The sequence below is a fragment of the Gymnoscopelus braueri genome (genome assembly GCF_963280865.1).
Source record: "Gymnoscopelus braueri genome assembly, chromosome: 3".
Lineage (NCBI taxonomy): Eukaryota > Metazoa > Chordata > Actinopteri > Myctophiformes > Myctophidae > Gymnoscopelus > Gymnoscopelus braueri.
This window is the reverse complement of record NC_137612.1, coordinates 17184232-17201644: the sequence shown is the minus strand read 5'-3', so window position 1 is coordinate 17201644 and position 17413 is coordinate 17184232. Positions and strand designations below refer to the sequence as shown.

The following is a 17413-nucleotide window of genomic DNA, read 5'->3' as shown; positions in this document are numbered from 1 at the left end:
ACGTCGGTCGGGAACGATGTCAATCGGGAATGATGCAAGTTGGGAATGCATGCACCACCCAGTTATGCAATATCCATTGAGTACTTGCTGTACCCGACGCCGTTGTTAGAGTATCCAGTGCGGTACCCGTGGGCACTGGCCTGGTCAGGAACGGTGCATGTTGGGAGGGAATACTTTGTAATACCTGTTGTACTTGTCAGAACACCTGTTGCTTCTCAGAGTACACAGTACAGCATCCACTACCATAGGACCAATGGGCTGAATATGGATAAGCAGGGATTCCTGATGTCATCCAGAACTGCCTATGTTGTGTATTCGCGTAGGCGAAAGGAGGGAGCTTGTACACACCATCACTTATACTGGTGACGCAGCACAAACATGATGCAAAGAAGCTCAACCAATCAGTGAAGCCGACGGGTTGGGTTGGCCAATCAGGGAAGCCGGTGCCCACACGCCCAAACACACAGCGATTCCGTGAGACCTCCACAGACTTGATGACACACAGATACAGACAATTGTTGTTCTTGGTAACTGTTAGTCCGACCGAATTCAGAATATCAGAGGATCACAGGATATCAGAGTATCCGTTGTACGTCTCCTGTCTGTCTGTGTCCCTTTTATGCCCATACATGGAGATCTATGTATCTGTCCGTCTTGTCCACTTTATGCCTAAATATGGAGAGATGCCCATAAATGGTCATATGGGTCAGATCGGCGGTTCTGGACAACCGCCGATCCGACTTACTTTACCTCACGCACATACAAAGATTTAGCGCATTTATAGTATATTATTATACATGATGATAACACACACACACACACACACACACATATGGTGTTATCACGGTTATGCCTTCATACTACGCTACATGATGTTGGACAGTATGTGTGTGTGTGGAGAGATTTTCCTCCACACAGATCACACCAGAGGCCCCTGCTACCGAGCTAAAGCTGCAGCTGAATAATTAAACGGACACAGCGTGCCTCATGCCATCAATGGCAGAAGAATCCACAATTCGTCCTTCAGACAAATAAAAGTCAAGTGAGACGACATGGAACAACGTGCTCAACATGAACTACACTGGATCAGTCAACCAAGAGTGAACTGACACACATAAGAAGCACGCACACACACAGTTTCTAGGCACTTTAGTGGTACACAAGACTCATTCATTTCCAAATGCCTTGCTGCCTTTAGCCAATGGATATTGAACACCACTTAAGCCCTATTTGTGCTATTTTTATTTTTTACAATTTTCGCCTGTACTGATGACATGCCAAAAATAGGGACACCAGGTTGAAAGCGTTAAAGAAATAAATGAGGTGGAATCCAGAGCAAAGCTGGAGAGGTACAGGGAGGGGAAGAAGAGGTGAAGAGGAGTCAATGCAGATCTAGTCGTGGAATAAAGGGAGGAGGTGGAATGAGAGAGAAGGGGGAGGGCCGTGTGCTGGGTTGAGTCCCAGAGCTGCAGCAGTGTCGCTCACTCAGCAGTGTTGCCATGTCCCCTTATTATAAGTGACTTTGGGCTTGTTTTTCTGCTTGTAAATAGTAGTAGTTGTGGGTTTTTGGCCTCGTTTGTAAAATGTAGTTGCTTATTTCAGCTTGTTTCCTAATGTTTAAAACCAATGGTTCTCAAACATGTCAAGGACTCCAAAATGTATTTGCGTTTTGAAAAATATTTAAAAAAATGTTTTTTCTCCAAGATTTGTTTGAAAATAGCAGATCTACAAGCCCACAGCGCGCTGAATGGCGACGCGTTGTCACATGGCGGCACGTTGTGAGCTTGTAGATCGGCTATTCTCAAATAGCCGATGCATATAGGTTTAAATAGACCTGGTTTGCTTATTTCTCTCGCAAAATGTGGCAACACTGTCACTCAGTCAGGACCAGAATAGTGAGGACATTCCAGCCGAGCCTGAAATAAAGCCTGCAATCTGAGCTCCCTGAGAGGACGACCCACAGGCCCGACAACAAACACCGGCCCACCCAAAACAAAGATCACACACACACACACACACACACACACACACACACACACACACACCTCAAAACATACAAGATGCATAGGCCCTTATTCTAAAGCAAGAGGGGTACATTAAAACACAAACCTTACTAACTTTAAAAATGGCGGCAGATATAGGCTATTGGAGACAATTAGGGGTGGCCCATGAATCCTTTTACACACACACACACACACACACACACACACACACGGCAATAAAGCAACAAAAGGTTCTGCTGGAGTTTAGAACATCAAGTGCAAAGAGGAAACAAGAGGAGAGAATGACTTCCTGTTTTTCTTCAAAGAGCTGTCCCGCCAGCACTGGCACATTAATCCATTAAGACCGGGAACGCATCTGTGTCATTTTAAGATTTATTTGGCTATTCAAAAGTAGCAGATCTACAAGCTCATAGCGCGGCGCTATGAGCTTGTAGATCTGTATTTTTTTGAAAAATCATGAAAATTTGTGCAAATCTTTGAATATATATATATTTAAATGTTTTAAAACATTTTTAACTCCAATATTTGCTTCTGAGGGCGGGGTCCCTGGAACAAAATATTTTGAGATGGGGGTCCGCAGCCAAATACATATAATTCTGGGGGTCCTTGACATGAAAAAGTTGGGGCACCACTGATATAGCAACATACTGTTAGGATATAGAAAAATGTATTAGATGTATTTGGCCGTGGACCCCCATACAAAGATTTGCACACATTTTCCACGATTTAAAAAACAATAGCAGATATACAAGCTATGTGCTTGTATATCTGCTATTTTTTGAATAGCCAAAGAAATCTTAAAATGACACAGATGCGTTCCCGGATTGAATGAGTTAAGTGTTCATGCCAGGCTCGAGTGTTGACATTGTCTTCACTCGAGAACTATTATAACCTGCGTTATATCCAAGCCCAAGTTGGAGCAGACAGCCATTGTTGTGTAGACACTGGTGCCTGATGGCTGTTTTCACTCCAGACCTGCACATGATTCTGTTGAACAAGCGGGACAGAGAGCTGGGCCTGGGAGGAATAATGGGTGAGACGGAGATGGTCGATGCACAATGGGATGCAGGTTTTTTCTTGTGGGGCGGAGGACATATGCCAAGCATGTGTGTACATGTGCAGACTTCTAAAAACTTGAGCAGTAAAAAGTGTAAGAAAGCCTCCATTATCCATCCTGAAGCGTGCTGGCAGCTCTGAAATTCCAGCCGCACACGCACGTACACACACACACACACAGTGGACTCATCATCAATATTACTTTCACCTCCATGTGAATATGCAATCAAATCAAACCTAAAACCAAAATCAGGCCTAACTGAGCTCAACTGGTCAATTTGGTTAACATTAACAACATCCTATCCTACAGACAGATCACAGAAAAGTCAGAAAATGTACCTACGGTACGTACACAATTTCCATTTCGCCCAGTTCTTCTGCTCTTTTCACCATCCCCGAAGCTCAAGACACAGCCTTTCATGTGAAATAAATGCCTGAGCCTCAGAGAACAAAAGCTACAGTTTACAGTCACTATTAAATTCCCATGGGGAGACTGCTTGTGTTGGTGTAAAGCACACCTTTCAACAACCAACCAACCATGGTGACGCAGTGCGGGAGAGAAGATATAGAGTAGTGATTCTCAATTCTTTTTCCATTTCAAGAGCCACCAGTTGGATATGCATTAGGCCACAGACAGGCCATTTGATATGATTCTAATCTCTGGGACCCGATTCTGCAGTTTAGATTCTGCACTGTTAAAATGATTTTTTTAATCCGAGAGTGTAAAATGAGCCACATGGACCCTTACATGTCCATTTGGTTCCATTTGTTTACCCTCGGAATTACAGACCTGTCTGTAAATGTCCATTTGGTTCCTAACCATCAGTCAGTTTGCAGGGGACCTCTGGAACCCCCTCAAGGACCCTAATTTATGAACCTCTGGTCTAGAGGAGAAGCGGAGATGCGAGAGCTAGAGACCTCACTGTCTTATTGGTGTCAGCAAAGCATTGGAGAAATAAATATATCGTCGCTGTCGGGCAGAAACCTTGTATATCTATATTTCAATATTTTATTTCATCACTTTATGGCCTAATTCGTTGTATAAGAGTGTCAGGCAGACCAATTTTAACTAGGAGTAGGTAGGTAGGTACCTACCTACCTACGTATCATACCAGGGTTTCTATCTCTGGGCCATTAAAGGTCTAACTAAAGTAGGAGATATGATGTGAATCTGATGTCATTTGAACAAACTCATATGCACAAAATGTGATCTTCCAAATAGCTTTTCGTTCCATTTCCTGAAAAGTAACGGTTTTGGACGTACGTGGTTTCAACCCGACAGCGACGATATGCGAGATAATTGAGATTCAATTCCACAGGTTATGAGGGCCTCAGTGCTGCTAGATCACAGCTTTATTGATACACTGCTCAGCTCGTACTGTGATGCTAAACGCTGCTGTCATTTCACTGATGAAAATGATTGACAAACACAAAGGCAATTTATTGTATACAAGTGTAAATGTGCACAACAGCTGCTGAGTCACGTCACACATCTGCTGATTCGTCGTAAATTGGGGGAAAGTGAAAAAAAATTATCGACATCCTCACTCCCTGCATATGCCAATGGTCAATACCCGTGTGCAAGTTCAGATCGATTGGTCAACCCACTGGGGAGAAAAATGTTCATTTTATAGTAGGATGAAGTCATGCTGACTATCCAGAAACGTAAAGCTTTAAACCATTAGACAGGATTTTATAACTATACATTATAAAGTAAGGCAAGAAGGGTGCCTGGTGGCTAAGCCAGTACATGTGCTCCTTGTGAGCACAAGGACTGACCAGGACCTTGAATCAGACTCCCATGTCTCTCCTCTCCCTGCCCTTGGTTTAATTAAACCTTTACCTTTTAAATGAATTGAATTAAAAGGTCCTATGCGGTCCACAACCACTGAATGTGAAATTATTTTGAATGGGCAAAATTGTTCCTTAAGAACACTCTCCCTCACACACACAGCAAACATTGTCTAGATAAAAACACCATTTTGTTGTACCAGTATCCCTCCCCATACACACACACACACACACACACACACACAGCTTACATATGGATGAAGGTGGTGAGGGAGAGAAGGTAGTTCAAAGCAAAGCAGAGGGGAAAATGCTCTCAGAGCATTGCCTTTTCCTCAAGAAAACATCCCCCACCCCTTAGCAATCCACCCAATGTGCACGCACACGCACTAGCTCAGACAGGCTGTGTGCATCTCCCCATTTTTCTCACACAAACTGCAGCGTGCAGAAAAACCAGGGAAAATAAATGAAGGTGCAGACAAAGAGATGACAGATTCCTCTGTGTGTGTGTGTGTGTGTGTGTCCTGCATGCATCTTCCACCACGATCCATCATTAATACAGACAAAGAGCCAAGAGGGGCAGGACAGGAATCGCGCAAGCACGCATACAGACTCACCTACACACAGAGCTGCATAAAGCCACACATCCCTTCCAGTGATGCCTTCATCCTCTAGAAGCGCTATGTGTGTCTGTGTTTATGTGGGAGCTGTGCAGATACGATTTGACCACCCCAATAAACACGGCATCTTCCACGGAACACTGAGGCTGTGACCAAACCCATTGTGAAAGGCTGTGTGATCTCACAAGGCTAATATTATGGAAATTAGTTAATTAATCAATGGCTACAACAGCCTTTTATCTGGCGTGTCAGAGCGCCAGGCCTGATCAGCCTCCATGCTGCCCAGTCTGATAACAAACACACATCTTCTATCTGCAGAGGCAGTGGAGAAAGCCAATCTAATCTAACCATGGTCAATTTGGCGTGAAGACGCCAGCCATTGTAAACACTTTGAGATATCGAAAATAAAATAGACCTCATATCAACATCATGGATACATGTACAAAGGTTCACCGTCTACAGTAACCGTCTTTGTGTGCATGCTTCAACTGTGTCACAAAAAAAGAAAAGGCCACTATTCATTTTCAGAATGCAACGCAACTCTTTGCAATGATTTTCCCCCTCTTGCTCGCTCGCCCTCTCCCTTCCCTCCCTACCTCCCGCCCTCCCTCCCTCTCTCCGTCCCTGCTGGATTGGCGGAGTAAACACAGGAAGAGAGCGGGCTCTGTTCCACCCAGCCAGAGCAGGGGCTGGGCGTTCCTGCCAAGCTCCTGCGCTGGGGTCAAAAGTTTACTGTGGTTTTTGTTTCACCTTTCCTCAGCCAATCGCAGCGCCACGCTGCGGCGGCCTGAACTCTGACCCCAGTGAAGAATTCCACTCAAAAGGAGGGTCTGACGCCAGTTTCACAACTAGATCCCTCCCCTCCTCTCCATTTTCCCCTTCTACTCTTTTTCCTTTTCTTTTTTCCCCCCCAACTGGCCAGTTTCACTTGTTGACAGAACTTAGGTGAAAGAGATTCCAGGAGCGAGGTATGGGGAGCCGTATGAAAGAGGACTGCAGATACTTACACGCTATAATCAAGCATTGAAATGAAACATAACGAGTTTGTGTAAACAAACCCAAGCCAGTGCTCTTCATATAAAAAAAAAGAGGGAAATACTGAAAAGCATCTGAATCCTCAAAATCTTAAGGATTGGCGAAGATTTTTAAGTATTTATTTTTTGCACAGTGAAACAAGTTTTTCTTTTTACATTATTTACATATTACATTTTTAAACAAATTAAATGTTTACTCCACGAGCAAACTAAAAAAAACTAAAATAAAATAAATATCCATATCACTTCAAATTGTTCTTAAGTGGATGGGTTCTCTCTATTCTCCCCGCAGGGCCATGCATGTATCCTTCCCACCACATGCCGCCCAGATTCAGGTTAACACTATTAAAAGCGTGTTCAAATGACTTATGAGGACAAGCTGGATACAGGGGTCACAAAGACCAAGTGTTGAAAGACAAGACAGACCGAAAGCCAACGACGGTGGAAGACAGACAGCGAGAGAAGGGAGGAGAGGGGGAGGGAGGGCGTACTATGCTAGGCGGGCGGCCGAACGCTCAGGAATCGTTTCAGAATCAAATCAGAGTCACTCAGTCTGACTGGACACATGCGCACACGTCCCTGAGCCATAATCCAACTGCGGGTTTGTTTACGTCTCTGTGGCGCTGTGCTCTGCTCCATCTGCTGGGTGATTAAGCGTGCACGGCTAATCAAGTCCCTCGCACAACAAAGCACCACGAGAAGGCCTGCAGGCGCTGTGGTAGGAGCTGACCGTGTTCAGGTCACCAACAGCTTACATCATAGGCGGCGGGTAATGAAGGCTAGGGTAGGCTAAGCCTTCCCAAATGTTATGCTGGGAAATTCTGGGAATTGTGCAAATTATATATAATATATGTGCGCAGCATTATTTAGTAAATTTTTGTAATAATAAAATCAGTAAAATCAAGCAAAAATATGAATTAAAAAACCTATCCCTAACCTAACCCTAACCCTATAACCAAAATAAAGTAACCAAAAACCCCAAATAAACTAACAGAATCCACCCAGAAACCGCGCGTGCACGGATTTCGGCGCTTCGCGCGCGGCCGAGCCGCAGCCTTCCCAATTGTCAAGCTCACCCGCCGCCTATGGCTTACATCCACAGGAAAAAGATACGAGGCCGGCGTTCAGGCATTCTTACTAATTTTTTTTATATCTGCCTACTTGTTCAATTAGGGGGGCTTGATAAGCAAATTTGAGAATTGACGAATAGGGTAAAAAAAGATTGATAAATATCTATTTGTTGTTATTCTAATTGAACACACATGTATTCCACAACATCAGTGTTGTTGCCTGTCAACAGGTAATTTATTGCCCTCCAACTTCTAGAAATGTTGCCACACCAGATGGCATTTTCCTTACTCACACTAGCAGCATGGCAGCACTCAGTAATGCAGGTCGTTAAGATCATCACATTGCAAAAACTGTGCAGTTCTCTGCTTGTCAACAGTTACTACCAGGACCGGAGTGTTTGAAGAACTAAAGGGGGGGGGGGGAAATTTGTACAGAATGTTGAACTTAAAAAGGTTATTCAAACATTGAAAAAATAATCATCATTTTACTGATTATTGATAAATCAATGAGTGGCTGCAGCCTTTGTGTCAATATCAACTCCTACAATACATGGTGAAAGCTAATGGTCTTATGACAGGAGTTCCTTGAACACTGTCCAGAGGATGAAACTTATCCTCACTTGCTTCCTTGAAGCAACGTGTTCAGCTGCATGGAAAGAAGTGAGTGTTCCATAAAAGGCCATCATGGGTCACATGTCCTTAAAAAGAGCATATTGGACGAGATAATTGTGAGTGACAGCCATTTGCATGTTTACAGTTTAGGGAACAACTTTAGCCAGAACTTTGCTCCAGCTGATAAGTGTCCCTATATGCTTTTATCTGACAGGCATTGAGATGTTGTGAAGTTTCTATTATGAATAATGGCCAGCCTGCCCCCACCGACTTTAAATTGAGCCTCTGGATCCTGATTTCTGGTTTTGTCAGTAATATTGTCATTGCATCAAGTGATTTATTTATTTTATTTTTAAGAATTAGGCCTATTTTAAGATAATATATTCCTTTATTTTTGAACATTCCAAATACATGCTATGTGCCCAAGAAGTAACTCCAGCCACTAGGAACTTGTATCATTTATGGACAGAAAAATGTTGTCGTACACCTGTTGTTGTACTGTGAAACATGACACGAGGAACACAGAAGTGGATACTACTACTGTAATAACATGAATATGCCTGAATATGCCCGTTTCTGTTCATCTGTGTTAACAGCGTTCATGAACATGTCAAAGTTGTGTGTGCTGATACAAAAGTGCCCGCTGACTGCTCATGTGACTGACTGCTGCCCTTTTGGGACTTTCAAGCATTCAAATGACTTGCTTCAACCAATATCTAAATTAAAATCAGCTTTCATAAAACCACCATGGGTTATGCCACAATAACGCTGCCCGAGACTTGGGACATTAATATTTCACATTGAAGAGGGGGCATGCCGCATATGTATATGCCTGGTGAGAAATAATCCAAACTGAAAAACGCAGTTGCTTGCCCAATACTAACGTCATTTTGGACTAGATTGACAGCCATTATTTGCGGTGTGATGTTTTGGCAATTAAACTCCACTATCGTCAACATCAAGTTTGGAATGATACAACATCATTGTTACCCAAGTGTCAGCTCAGCTCTTTAATAGGGACAATGACAGGGATCAGATGAGCGCCTCTTTGCTAGGAGCGTTGCCTTAACAACAGACCACATGAACAGGAGTGACGTCGCTGTGCACAGTCAACAGAAGTAAATGTCATGAGGAACATTTTCCACTTCATTCAGTTTAGGGGGGTTCTCAATTAAGAAATATAAAATAGTTTGGAGGGGGGGGGGTACTAGGCTAGCATAAATTAGCTGAAACGTTCCTAGCCGGTGTTGACGGCGCACTGTAGTAAATCTGGAGCCCACTTGTCTCCTCGACCCAGAATAGCAGGGGCCTCTCGCTTCGAACCTGGAATTCTGTGTCACTCAAGACTCGACTTTGCTCCACACTGAAGGGGGCGGAGGCAGGGCAAACACAGGGCAGGAAGAGGGTGGGCAAAATGTAGGCAGGAAGGGAGGGCAAAATGAAAGCAAGGTGGCCAATGCAGTAGTTGAGAAGTTCATCCAGAAAAGACATGCTCACAGGTTTTCTCTTGTCCTTTTTTCAGACCAGAGAGAGAGAGAGAGAGCGCGCATCTGGCAACATTTATCTCACTAACCAAACTTTTTTTTCCTTCACCCTCCCTTTCTGCCCTCCCCAAACTTTATAAAAAGGGGCCCTAAACAAAACACAAACACCGTCTTGCTAACATTTTACAATGGTAGCAAAACCGGGACAGGGAGCTACCCTGCAGTTGGCTTGTTCAGGTGAACCCATTTTACGAGCATTCTTCAGCTGAGGGAGAGAAAGTTAAAGGGGGAGTTGAAGTTAAAGAGGAAGGGCAGAGAGGGGGGGGGACAAAGCTCTTGGCACCCCCCTTCCCTAATAAACCCTTACTTCATCCAATCAGCAGTGACTGCAGAGAGTGAACTTTTCCAAAGGCTTGCTGGTTATAAACTGGAATTGGGTGCAATGATTGCTTCAGGCTGCCCGTTTGGCTTTCAGACGTGTGCATGGCTCACATATGGCTCAACTAGCCTAGCATTTGGGTATTACCTCAGAGTTGAAGAAGAGGGGAGCGAGGGAATGAATGAGATGTGACTTCAAATACAGCCAGACTCCAAACTGCACAGGCTGACTTGGACCACAGCGATGCAGCTGACTGGGTTTTTCTAAATAATGAATAATAATCTAGATTCAGGCTCTCTCATTTTTATTCTCTCACTTTCGCTTATTCAGGCAACATCGCAGTGAATATATTTCAACAGTTGAAACAACTATCTTGTTGAGCAAAGGCTTCTATATTTAGCCTTTTAGGAGTGGGCAGCTAAACTAAACATACCTGTTGAGTAGTACCATCAGGGCACTGGCATGTGATGTGCGTTCTGCTCTGCTCAAAACAACTGTATGAAATGTTTGCATTATAAAAAAGGGAATAAAAGTAAGCGTACAAGAAAGAGAGGGATTTACAGGGTGACAGGTATTCTTACATTTTGTAGTCTGCACAAGAACGGTTTGAATCCTCTTAAACACACAGCTAAAACACAGAGCAGTTTGAAGCTGTCACTCTAGTTTTGGACTCCAATTCAACCAACCCCCCACCTCTTGTCCTGCAGCCTGACAGAAAGGTACGACAGAGAGAGGAATCATATTTCAATTAGGGAAACAATCAGGCTTTCCTTTCAGCACACCATGTCTTCAGGACTCCTCACATAGCCACCGATCCTCTGCCCACCAATTAATGTTACATTAAACACACACATACCTCGTGATCATTGGCAGCTAACTCGAAACGAAACTTATTATCTCACTCTCTCACTCCCTCTCCCTCTCTCGACAACACGCACACAGACCCTGACGACACACTGAAAGAATGCCATCTATTCAGACATCAATGGGGCAAAAAATGCAGCTCGACAAAGACAGAGTGTAGACAGTTATCAAAAAGTGGCCTCTCTGCCACACAAAAATTGGTGACCCCTGTGGGTCCATTTGGTTGCATTTGTACACAGATTAACACTCAGGATTTTATTATGTATTAATGTATTTAAGAGTTAAGAATATATGCTAGGGCCTTGTTTACCAGAACTCTAGATTGTTTGGTCAGACAAAATGTGTGTGACAGATTTTGAAATGCTAGACCAATCTTCTTATACAAACATTTGAATTAAGTTTCTATTTTACATTCAAACCAATGTGCAGCAGTTATCAATAATACCACAAAATCAATACCCAATAATTATCAATCAGGTGGTCTGCTCTGACCCCAGTAAACTGCCACCACAGAGTCTTCAATCCCATGAGAAAAAAAGTGATAAGTTAATGAATTATTGAGAGCATAGGGGCTGGCAGACAAAGACCAAAAGCCATGCATCCAAGTCACTTCTTCACCCCATCTGCAGTCAAAGAATCCCCTCAAAGATTGATTCATTGTTAACACAGCCTGACACCCTGTGTGAGGGAGAATGAAAGGGGGAGATAAAGGGACAGAGAGGGGGGCTCCATTTGCCAAGAATATGAGTAGAAGCAGTTCATTGGACGGGTTCCCACAGTGGTCATTCTGCCACCTACAAAAATACCACATACACAAGCTTGAGTAATGACATTCCATCAGACCCAAAATAAAGACAAATTTACCCGCCATGGGATTGATGTTCCATCCTCAGTAGCTGCACCCATTCCCAAATTCATGTCAGACATGAGCCTATATGTTACTGAAATGGCACAGGCATGCGTTGTAAAATAGAAAATGTATATTATAAATACGTCCAAATATATCAGAGAGAAGACAGCCGACTGACACACAAATGCCTGGAACAAACTGAGCCCTAGAAAATAGCTACATCGTTTTAGACTGCTTTAGCTTGTCATAGGCAAGAAGAATACGTGCAGCACTGTAGATGCCTGCAAGTATTGGCAAGGATGCCTCCGGGCAAAGAGAGCGACAGGCAGCACACCTAGACCTCAATCGTTTCATTTAAATGACTAACCTGCCTCTTCGCTGTCTGTCTATACATGAGCAAGCTCTCAAAGAATGTTCTCTCGCAGTTTCAGAAAGTGACTGTTATGCATGCATGCACGGCACGCACATAGTGAACGAGTAGGAATCCTACCTGAAAGCTGCTGGATGTATTTCATGTAAAATACATTCCGATTGATTGATTGAAAACTGTATTAACAGTTGCAAAAAAAAGCACAGAAAGTACAGTTCTATACAAAAGGATACTAAAAAGGATTAAACCCAAGAAAGCACTATGGCTTGTTTCCATTGGGGTCCTGTGTATTCAATTCATCAATTCATTCTCTCTAACACACAGACACACACAGAACAGAGCAGCCAAAACATGAACATGTAACCACACACGATCGATCACAGATCAACACATTAAACTGCTACATCAAAGCAATAAACGAGGTGGACTGACTGTCCAGACTAGAGCCAGCCTGATCATCAGTGTGGCCCATTTACAATTCAGGCAATAACAACCCAGTTCAAGTTGGGTTGCCATCAGTCAGTCACATCACAACGTAACGTTAAACCTTGACATTTCTGCACGGGAAACTTCACAAATAACAAACTGCTACATTGTAGCTCGCGGTCCGCGAGCTACAATGTAGCAGTTTGTTATTTGTCAAGTATGTGTTGCCAGTGAACACATCGACACATTGCGTGCGCGCGGCGGTCACGGCTACTAGTCTACAACTGGCTGCTGGTACAAAGCAAAGGGGCAACAAATCTACGAAAAAGTGAATAGAAACGTCTTCGGGGAGGAGAAGATAAGTAAAACCATATGGTTCTCAAAGTTAACATGTAATTGTGCTTATAAGACGAGATCACCTATGTGATAGTCTCGTCCATAGCAGCAGGCAGCCCATCCGATCATAAAGCATATCTATCAAATTAACCACTTAAACCCCATACGGGTAACTGGGGTCCATCAGGGCTCAATACTAGTGAATTTTCTGTTTTCTGTTATTGTGGGGGGAAGCTTTCACTGAAAATTCCCGATCTACAAGCTCACAATGCGACGCGTGAGCTTGTCGATCTTCTATTTTCAGCGAAAGCTTTCCCCACAATACCGATCCTGGGGGTTTAAGTAGTTAACTTTGAAGCAGATATAAGCTATATTAGAAACATTTAAACCACCAATCGCCAACGCCAGTATATATAAGGACGACATATTAAATAGGAAGATATCAAAATGATGCCTTGTTGCTGCAATAAAGCAAATCGCAAACATTCCACAACAAATAGGCACTAGTCAGTGGTTCGTTGTGTCGCGGTAGAAACAGAAACACAGCTCTGTTCAGCAACGGAGCGACACATTAACTGCATCGCCGGAAAAATGCACAGCAATAACAAATAAACACAATAGTGTTCAAAGAACTTGGAGGTTTTAACAAAACGGTACCGAGTATAGCAGAAAACTCACCGGTTTCGATGTTTTCATTGAGTAGGACCAGTTTCTTTTATCACCTCTATAAACTCTCCGCCATCTTCAGTCAGGACCGTGTTTGTTTAAATGGGAAACACTCCCCAAAGAGCAAGTCGCAAGAAGCGAGCCAGTGTTGCCAGATCTTGTGAGAGAAATAAGAAACCAGGTCTACGAAAACAAGCCCAAATGAAGTGACTTCACATGAACACTTTGAACCAGGATATTTGGAAATAGCTGATCTACAAGCTTACGTTGTGAGCTTATAGATCTGCTATTTATTAAGACAAACATTGGGGGGGAAAATAATGTTTTTGAAACATTTTAAATACACAGATCTTGTATGGGGGGGGTCCCTGGCACCAAATATTTTCAGATAGAGGCCAATGGCCAAATACATGTTAATTTTGGGGGTCCTTTACATGAAAATGTTTGAGACCACTGATTTAAACAACACTTAGGAAAGTAGCCCAAATAAGCAACTACACTTTTAACAAGACCCAAAAAAAGCAACTTTACTAAAACAAGCCCAAAGTCGCTTATAATAAGCGGACATGGCAACACTGAAGCGAGCTTGTAGTGGCGCGACTGGACTTCTGGGTAATGGAGTTGTATTCAAGCCTAGATCCTCAACTAAACCGAACGGCTCGTTCGACAAATAAACTACACGTACACGAATACCCATAGGTGATATGAGCAGCATTCAAGGATATTATTAGGGGACAGAAGTAAAAAAAAACAAAACGCATGGATGTGTTTATAGTGTAGATAGAAGCTATATTATGCAAATGACGAGTCGCAGCCATACAATGCCTATTAGGACAATTGTATTCAAACAAACAAACAAATATCCTATCACGTATCAAGCAACCCCTCCACACACACATACATTATTAGGCTACTATATTGCCTATATTGCCTGATATGTTATTATTTGCTTATAGAGATAGACTTATAGGTTTCTTCTTCTATAATTGTTCGATGGCAACATTTGAAAACATACAGTTTATTGTACAGTGTCAAATCAGAAGTGCTTGTTTGGTATGAATAGCTAAATAAAATAATGAATTACTCCCAACACTCACTTTCACAGTTATGATTATTATGTCAGCTATGAAACATGATGCATGCTATTGACATACAAGTATGACATTGTGTGCACTTTATGCACAGTAGCATAGCCTAGTAAGTAATTCTGGTTTTGGTCCAATTGACAGTATCTGAAGTTACTGAAGCTATGAAGGTGCGTGCCCTGGCGAACCAACAGGAGATTGTGGGGAGCCATGGACGATGGAAGAAACTGTCTCCATGGCGATCTCGTAGGCACACTAGTGTAGAATTTCAACTGCTGGGGAAGGAGTGAGAAGGGCCAAAGATGGAGGGAGGGCATGAGGAGGAGAGGGGGGATGGGGGAGTTACTATGGGTTTGAGAGGGAGAGGAGGCGGTGTAAAATACTAGGTAATTAGCTCCTTACTTGCTCTTTCCTGTCTGGACATAATTCTATCCACAATCAGTAGGCCTACCAAAAGGTTTGAGGTGGAAAAACGAAAAGGGGAATGGAACAAATGACAGAGTTGAGGTGGACATAAAAAAAAAAAAAGTTTAGCTCAAAACCTCTGGGAAGCATTGTCTTGAATGGAGAGTTGTTGAGAAATCCAGTGAAGTTCATTACCTTTGGCAGAGGCTTTTTAATACTCATATTCATAGAAAATGCCTGTTTATTGGCAATGGACATGTTATTCTTGTAATTGTTAAGTTACTCTACATTGATAACCAATCAGCACACGACTGACATATGGGTCACTTGATGCAGGCATGATTGAGTACAAATCAATAAAGAATGTTAGGTCATTTGCCAGCTTCTATGTGAAGCTTTAATAATAATGGCACATGACATATTGAGATATATCTTCATAACAGAAACAACACTAAACAGGAAGCTTTGTACATTCCTGTTGTGCGTGATTATTTTATGTGTATGTATGTGTGCATAAGTGAGAGAGCCTCAATTACATTCCACATAGACCAAAGGGGGGGGGGTATGTTTGTGCCCCTTCCCCCACAAAACACCAAAAACTGACCTCCCCCTCTGACAGAGAGTGTGAGCCACTTCATCCCATCCCCCCTCCTCACTCAGCCTCTCCACTTTGAAAGGACAGAAGATAACAGTTTGAAAGGACAGGAGATAGCCCCATAATCATTCATGTATTTAGATTGCTTTACCTGCAAACAACTAATGGCATGCCTTTCTTTGCTCCAATCCCCCACCCCCACTTCTTCTCAGCACACATATACAAAATGTAACACAGCAAGAGGACCATCAAAATATAACATGCCCACTTACAATAAGTGTGTGTTGTGTGTTGTGTTGTGTTCTGTGTGTGTGTGTGTGTGTGTGTGTGTGTGTGTGTGTGTGTGTGTGTGTGTGTGTGTGTGTGTGTGTGTGTGTGTGTGTGTGTGTGTGTGTGTGTGTGTGTGTGTGTGTGTGTGTGTGTGTGTGTGTGTGTGGTGCCGTTGGCTTACTTCTGACAAGATTCTATGAAAGTAGAACTCTGGTGTTGAAAGAGAAGCCCCTCAACGTAGTGTTAATGCTATTCCTTGTTACTAATGTGCAGCTGCAGTGTAGATTTGATCACAAATAGTTGGCTTACATCTAGGATTTCTTCCAAGTAACAGTAGCTTAATATCAGGACCTGGCATGGTTTCTGTAGTTGTGTCTGTAACCTCCTGGTTGGGAACTTCTGGGCATTAAATCAACTGTGAAAATCACCCTCTAAGTCATAGTAGGCAAGAGCTTCAGGCCTATGATATCATAATTGTGTGGCTCTAATTTTGAGTCATAATACATTGACTTCATTAGAGTCAACAAAAAACTAAGTGCGTTAAAAGAAACATTTCATTACTCTTTTTTTCTGTCCTATAGGGCCAGGCTACATAGCTGAAGGTGGTGCATGAAAAAAAAAAAAACATTGCTTGCTATAGTGTTTGTTCAGTAGCAGGAGTCTCCACATCTCTCCAACTCTTTAGTAAACAGAAAATAAATATTCAGTCGGGATACAAATTTTATTCAGGAGGGAGAACAATTGAAAGATAGCTTATCACTTTCAATTTGATAGTGTCCCATTTCCGATATATTGTCTGGTCATTCTTTTTGTTTAATCACTTCCAACTTCCAACATTATTTTTCTCTTGGCTAATTCCCATGGGGGTCGCCACAGCAGATCATCAGTTTCTATCTGGTTCTGTTTTCTTTGTCTTCCTCTGTGACTCCTGCCACCTGCATGTCATCTCTCACCGCATCCATCCTCTTTGGCCTTCCACTTCTCCTTTTACCTCACAGCTCCATCTTCAGCATCATTCTCCCAATGTACCCCTCATCCCTCCTTTTCACATTTCCAAACCATCCCAACCTCACCTCTCTTGCTTCTCCTCTTCTCCTCAGCATCCTTCTCCAAAAGTACCCCGAATCCCTCCTTTTCACATGTCCAAACCATCTCAACCTCACCTCTCTTGCTTCTCCTCTTACCTCATCCCTCCTTTTCACATGTCCACATTTCTGATCATGTCCTACCTTGTCAATGAGAATCGTAGCATCCTCAATTCTGCCAGCTCCAGCTCTGCCTCCTGTCTTTGTCAGTACCACCGCTTCCAAGCTATGCAGAATGGCATGGTCTCACTAGTACTGTTTTATACTTCCCTCTCACTCTTGCTGGTACCCTTCTGTCACAAATAACTCCTGACACTTTCCTTCATCTGTTATCCTGATTGGATAACATTAGTGTCCCAAATTCTGTTTACTAAAGAGCTGGAGAGACCCAAGTTGTCAGTAACAACTTGTTACT

General features: G+C 42.9%; 1 protein-coding gene across 2 annotated transcripts in view; it reads right to left on the bottom strand.

Moving 5' to 3' along the window:
* ncoa3 (nuclear receptor coactivator 3) overlaps nucleotides 1-13661 on the bottom strand; it is a 36108-nt gene extending 22447 nt beyond the window's left edge. For both annotated transcript variants that reach the window (XM_080422758.1, XM_080422759.1), the window contains exon 1: nucleotides 13571-13661. The gene's annotated coding sequence lies outside the window, so the exon portion shown is untranslated. The remainder of the gene's footprint in view (nucleotides 1-13570) is intronic.
* Nucleotides 13662-17413: the final 3752 nt, after the last annotated feature.